This window comes from Neovison vison, chromosome 13 (assembly GCF_020171115.1).
Source record: "Neovison vison isolate M4711 chromosome 13, ASM_NN_V1, whole genome shotgun sequence".
NCBI classification, from domain to species: Eukaryota; Metazoa; Chordata; class Mammalia; order Carnivora; family Mustelidae; genus Neogale; species Neogale vison.
Window position 1 is genome coordinate 94,239,341 of NC_058103.1, and position 7,488 is coordinate 94,246,828.

At 40.9% G+C, this 7,488-nt stretch overlaps 1 pseudogene; it reads right to left on the reverse strand.

The window, feature by feature from the left end:
• Nucleotides 1–652: 652 nt before the first annotated feature.
• Nucleotides 653–1,067, reverse strand: LOC122894599 (annotated as a pseudogene).
• Nucleotides 1,068–7,488: the final 6,421 nt, after the last annotated feature.

Genomic DNA, 7,488 nt, shown 5'->3' on the forward strand with positions numbered 1-7,488 from the left:
CCTCTTTTTCCTAGCCACTCTGGACTCCTTCAAGACCTATGTCAGCTCCCTCATGTCTAACTTGTCCAGGCAGCCTCTGGAATTCTGCAGCACAGCTCTTTGGTATGCTGCTGCTGTGCCACTCTCAGGGGCAGGTTTGGGACTTGGGGGCGAGGGAAAATAACATCACATTACCAAAGCAGGTGTTTGGGGTATATTGGCAATGACATTTGGACATACACCTAACAACCTCACAGAATACAAATAATACATAATCCCCCAGAGAGCAACCACATATGGAATGATTTTGTGTTTCAGGCACAAGGGATACCAAGTGAATGGTATTTACATCCATCATGTCCTACGTAAAACAGGAAGTTAGCACCTGAATGTTGGAACCAGATCTCTGTCCTGCCTCTTCCTTGTCTTTTAAAGGTGTCAACACTTTGTTTACCACTGTTTCCAGCATTAGATCATTTTATAAAAGGCAGAGAGAGTAGAATGGGTGATTGGTGTAGGGTGGTGGATTAATATATGGATAACAACCTATAAAACAGAAGAAGAATAATACAAAAATGCAAAACCCAGATTTAATACTAGAATATGACAAGAGAAGGTAGCTAGAGAAACTAATGCAAGTACAGAATATTATTCACAAGGCCAGGGGAAGGACTCAGTGAAGAGTGGGGCAGAGGCAACTGGTTGAGACTAAGAGCCTTTCAGTGGATTGCTAAATGGACAGGATCTGGTGCTTCAGCTGAGAGCCTTCTTTGATGGTGACAGAGCAGGCAACAACAGGCTCAGAAACCCTGCTGACCTACCCCAGAGCAAGCTTGGAGCGCACAATCACCTAGGGCCCATTTTTATCCTTACACAGAAGCAGAAGTTGCAGGATGATCTCCAGGGGCTCAGCATCTGTAGCCATCATGATGAACGCAGAGACAACACTGTTGAGAGTTTTGGTGGCTTCATCGGTTCCTTTCCAAAGCTGCTTTTAGTTACATGACTGCTGACAAGGTCCAGTAGTTTTTGGTGAGGTGGGCATCTGCAAGGGAGTAGACCTTCAGATTTACATCACCCTCAGTCATATCTGCATTTCTGTAGTCCTGCCTCCCCTCAGAGCAAGGGGACTTAAGAGGAGGATTGAACCTGCCTTGACCAGGTCACATGGGAGGAATGGAACAGGTGCAGTTTTAGAATAAAAAAGTATCTTTCCTTTCTGCCTGTTCAGCAACAGGATGTACATTTTTAGAAGAAGAGAAATTCAGAGAGCTTAATTTCTGTGCATAATCTTCCCTCAAGACAAAACTGTACAAAAGGTTCTTCAAAATGGGAAATAATTAGCTACACAGGAGAGTGATCAACTGTTGTTACAGAGAAGGCTAATATTGAGCCCAGTATTAGCTTCTCTTGGGAGACTCTTTGAGTCACATTGACTTCCCCATGAGAGAAATAGTGAAAGAGAAATTGCGTGGTAATGAGACAGAGGGGAAGAGGGATGGTTTGTAGGCAGTATGTTGGTTTGTGTAAAAATATCCTTATATTGGTTATGTGATCTTTGAGATGAAATGCTTAGAAGAACTGAGCTAGGGAATGAGGGTGTGAAAACATATCCTGAGTGTACAGACATACCTTCACTCATGTACCAAACTGGAAAAAATAGATGTAAAACCCTTGATATGTAGAGAAAATTTTTTCAAAAGATTTATTTATTTATTTGAGATAGAGACAGTGAGAGAGACCATGAGAGAGGAAAAGGTCAGAGGGAGAAGCAGACTCCTCATGGAGCTCTGAAACCAACATGGGCCTCAGTCCTGGGACTCCAGGATCATGACCTGAGCCAAAGGCAGTTGCTTAACCAACTGAGCTACCCAGGTGCCCTGTAGATATGATTCTTAAGACTGACAGTGGGAGAATATATTGATCATTTTCCTCTTATCCGTCATAGCCTATGTTAACCTGTATATATTTACCTGTGGTCCCAAACTTTGGAGTGTTGAGGATGAAGGTCTTCTTGAATGCTTTCAACCCTTATTTTTCCTGAGTTGACCTTTACAAGTAAAATTTGTATGTAATTAGATCAAGTTCTTATGAAATCAAGGGAAAGAGATAAAAACAAAAGAAGAAAATGTAGGGAGTTAGAGTTGTTTCTAAGAGGAGCACGTTTACCTGAAGGAGATACTCATTCAAAGGACCTATGATAAGGCTTTGAAATAAGCCTAGTGTATCTCTGTAAAAGTAAGGCTTTCTTGATTTTTGATGTGGAAATATAAAGAATAAGATCTCCAGGCTATCATGGGGCTCCAAAGTGTGAAGGATCTAACTTTGTTTAGAACTGCATTTATTTAGACCTGTATTTTATTTTCTTGTGTCAGAAACAAGTAAGAATCTTAATTTTCTAATTACAGAATGAAGTTTCAAATTAATTTTCAAAAAGTATTGACATTGAACCTAGTGATTCACAGACTGTACCCCTGGGGCTAATATATGTTTATTAAAAAATTAAAAAAATATTAAAAAGTATTGACATTCCAAAATGTATAAACAAGGATACAAACTGGAGAATACTGCGGGATGATAAAAAATAAATAGGTAAGTATGGTCACTTGCACTAATCCTAGTATATATCAGATGATGTAAAGCAATTTATTTGCCAAAAAGAAGCAGAATTACTCTAAGATAAGAGGAAAATTTTTCCTGTTTCTTCCCAGCCCTCCAAAAGCTCTTCTGCAACACAGTGACCCATAAAACCATTCTATCATGTCAGTGTGCTGCTGTCCCAATATATCAGTGTTCTAAGTCAGACCCTGGATACCAGACAGAACATCAGATTAAGATGAATGAGCAGCATCTAGGTAGAAATAGAGTCCCGAAGAGTTGGTCAGGTCAATCGACACAGAGCAAGCTGTGATTTGAGAGCAATCCTCTAAGGAATGGATCTTGGGTTTGCTTGGTAACAGAAAAGGCTGCTGGGTCAAGAGGAGCAGGCATTGCTAATGTAGATTTTATGAGACCTAGAAGTATTAGAGAGGATGGAGACCACTAATTTATTTGTTGCCACAGCTGGGATTGGCCAAAGCTTTGAATTGGCTTGAATCTACAAAAGGTATTCATTAGTAGATTTCACTGTAGAGTATTCAGGACACAGAGACAGAGAAAATTAACTGAGAAAAGGAGAAAGAAAAGGACGGAAGTACTGTAATCCTATGACCTTTGGCTGAATGTATAAAGAAAGCTCAAACAGTATTCAAGAAACTATTCACATTATTTGTTTTTACTCTTTGTTGGTTTTATTCATTTATTTAATGATAAACATTTATTGAGCATTTTCTGTAGAGTTGTTACCCATTAATGTTATAGTAGTAACTGTGATGGACCCAACCCCTTCCTCACATGGAACTTCAACTATAATGAAGAAGACCTACATCAAATAAGAAATTATTATAATTCATTATTATTTTATTAATTATTATTATTGATGTTACCAAAAGTGGCATTAGGGAGTGGTATAATATATACAATGGAAGGAGTTCTTCTGGACCCACGATGTTGAGGGGAAAAAACCCACCTACTGAGACAAGATGGCAGGGAAGTAGGAGGAGGCGCCCTTTCAACCTGTACCCTAAAGTGAGCTGATTACCTTCCAAAGAACTCCGATCACCCATGAAATCAGCCTGAAGTCAGAATTATATACGTCTGGATCTCTACCGGAGCAGAAGACGCCCTTGGGCAGGTAAAGACTCCTCGGACTGATATCAGAAGATAAACAAAAGGGGGAGGGAGCCACCAGAGGTGACCCATTGGAAAGTAATATCCCAATACGAGAGTGCCCTGCATCTGGGGACCAGCATTAACTCGGGAGTCTGGTAGAAAGCACTCAAAAAGAGCAAAGGATCGCCAGGGGGGAAATTGCGGGAATTGGAGTGTTAGGGTTAAGTCCCCAGACCAGGACAGCCACTTCTGGCGCAGAGCCAGAGAGAGTGTGGCAGAGAAACCAAGTCTTGGTCCCCGAACCACCAACGTGCATGAGAGTGTGTGGCGCCCTGCTCCCGTGAAGGGCTGGGGGCCTCACCAGCCAAGAGACGCACAGCCTTTTTGCAGACCCCACGCAAGTGCCCTGCCATGCCATCAGAGTCTGAGTTGTGCCCCACAGCCTCCCCTGAGAGCGTTGCACACAGGCGCCAGCCCGATGCTCTCGGACCAGAAAGACCAGGCACTCCCAGCCGGGGCCAGCAGGAAAATCTCAGTGTGCAATCACTGCTTGGAACCTCTCTGGCAGTTTGGAGCTGCCCAGACAGCCGCCGCTGCTGTGGTTTTGGGTACAAGCAAAAAATCCTGAGTCCCCAGAGACCACGACTGGGAACCTGCTCTTCCAGTGGCAAGGGGGGATTTTTTGGGGCTCTGCAGCAAGACTGAGGCTTCTCTCTGAGAGGGAAGTCAGGGTGCAGTTTGCTTTCCTTTAAACCTACAAAACCCATCAAAAGTGGTCAAGGCGCGAGAGAAAAACAAAAGTGACCAAATATAAAAGCCAGCAGAGAACAAAAGCCTGAAGAAAACAGTTTCCTCAGAGCCCACCCACTTGAGGGGGGCAGGAGGACTTAACTCAGAGAACATCATTGACTGAAAACCCATGTGGCAGGCCCCTCCCCCAGAAAACCAACCAGGAAAGGAAAAAAAAAAAAGACGACAAGAGAACAACCACCACTACTTCATAGGACAATTTTTATTAATTTGTTCCCACTATTCTGGCTCATTTTTTATATAGATAATGTTTTATTATTATATAGATAATTTTTTAACCTATTTACCATCACAGTGAGATGTCCAGTACATCAAATTCCATAATAACCTTCTAACCTGAACTTTTTGATACATACATCTGTGTTTTCCTTTTGCATTTCTATTTTTTAAATTTCTTTTTAAAAAACATTAGTTTAGTTTAGTTTATTCCTTTTTTAATTTTTATTTTCTAATATTCATATAGAGTTAAACTTCAAGGTAATCCCCTTTCCCCAATTAATGCCACCCCTATAGGTAAACCAATTCCTAATCCCACTTTATCTTAGAAAAGTTGAGTCCTTTAACAAAGACATCAAGATACATCCAGGAAGAATCAAAACAACCTTCTTCACCCACACTGAGAACTTACAACCACTCTCCCATCTTTTTCCTCCACCAGTATTTCTGTGTTTTTGTGTTTGTCCTGATAGTATATAAATATTACACTCGGGGTTCTTTGTGACGAGGTTCTTCCTTTATTTGCATATATATATATGCAAATATATATATAATTTTTTTCTCTTGTCATATACTTTTATCAGTCTTATTTCTGTCTGTTTTTGTTTGTATACCTCATAAATCTTACCTTGGGGCCCATTTGGGCTGAACCTTCTCTTTTATCTCACCAATCCCTCCTGTCTCTCTCCCTCTCTCTTTTTTTCTTTTCCTTTTCTTTTTCCTCTCATTTGGGTGGGGAACCCTGATTTCTCAGAAGTGTTCCAGGGTGCACCTTGACTGCACCCCAGTTGATACATCCAGCTGCACCCGTTCAGCCTTCTCTCACCAAAATGACTAGGAGGAGGAATGCCCAACAGAAGAAAAATACAGAGGATGGGCCTTCTGCAACAGAGTTAACGGCTATCAACATAGACAATATATCGGAAAGAGAATTCAGGCTAACAATTATCCAGGCAATAGATAGGTTGGAGAAAGCCATGGATGACCAAACAGAATTGATTAGGGCCGAACTGAAAACGACCAGAGATCATGTTTTCAATATTAGGGAAGAGCTGAAAGCTACCAGGGATGAGCTTCACAGTGCTCTCAATGAGATCCAATCTAATCTAAATTCTAACAAAGCTAGAGTAACTGAGACAGAAGATAGAATTAGTGATCTGGAGGACAAATAGATACAGAGAAAGGATCAGAGGAAGCCTGGAACAAACAGCTTAGAAGCCACAAAAACAGAATCAGGGAAATAAATGATGCCATGAAACGTTCCAGCATCAGAATTATTGGAATCCCTGAAGGGGAGGAGAAAGAAAGAAGTCTAGAAGATATAGTAGAAAAAGTCCCTCATGAAAATTTTCCCAATCTCGAGAATGGAACCAGCATTCATGTACTAGAGGCTGAATGGTCTCCACCAAGATTATACATTCCAAAAAAACATCACGACACCTGATAGTCAAATTGAGGAATTATAATTGTAGGTATAATCTCTTGAAAGCCACTAGAACAAAGAGGCTCCTTACTTACAGAGGAAAGCCCATCAGAATAACGTCAGACCTGTCCATAGAGACCTGGTAAGCCAGAAAAGTCTGGCAAGATATATTCAGGGCACTAAATGAGAAGAACATGCAGCCAAGAATACTTTATCCAGCAAGACTGACATTCAAAATGGATGGAGAGATAAAGAGTTTCCAAGACCGGCAAGACTTAAAAGACTATGCAACCACCAAGCCGACACTGCAGGAAATATTAAGGGGGGTTCTATAAAAGAGAAAAAAATCCTAAGAATAGCATTGAACAGAAATATAGAGACAATCTACAGAAAGAAAGACTTCAAAGGTAACTCGATGTCAATAAAAACGTGTCTATCAATATTCACTCTCAATGTGAATGGACTAATTGTGCCCATAAAACAGCACAGGGCTGCAGATTGGGTAAAATGACAGGACCCATCCATATGTTGTCTACAAGAGACCCATTTTGAACCGAGAGATACACGCAGACTGAAAGTGAAGGGATGGAGAAGCATCTTTCATGCCAATGGGCCTCAAAAGAAGGCTGGGGTAGCGATTCTCATATAAGATAAATTGGATTTTAAACTAAAGACTGTAGTCAGAGATACAGAAGGACACTACATCATTCTCAAAGGGACTATCCACCAAGATGATCTAACAATTGTAAATATCTATGCTCCCAATATGGGAGCAGCCAATTACTTAAGAAAACTGTTAATCAAGATAAAGAGTCATATTGATATGAATACACCAAACGTAGGAGATCTTAACACGCCTCTCTCAGAAATAGACAGATCATCGAAGCAGAAAATCAATAAAGAAACAAGAGCATTGAATGACACATTGGACGAGATGGACCTCATAGATATATACAGAATATTCCACCCTAAAACAACAGAATACTCATTCTTCTCAAGTGCACACAGAACCTTCTCAAGAATAGACCACATACTAGGTCACAAATCAGGACTCAACCAATACCAAAAGACTGAGATGATTCCCTGCATATTCTCAGATCACAATGCTTTGAAACTGGAGCTCAATCACAAGGAAAAGTTCCGAAGGAACTCAAACACCTGGAAACTAAAGGCCACCTTGCTTAAGAACGCTTGGATCAACCAGGAGATCAAAGAAGAACTGAAACAATTCATGGAAACCAATGAGAATGAACACTTCAGTCCAAAACTTATGGGATACAGCAAAGGCAGTCCTAAGGGGGAAATACATAGCCATCCAAGCCTCCCTCAAAAAAATTGAAAAATCCAGA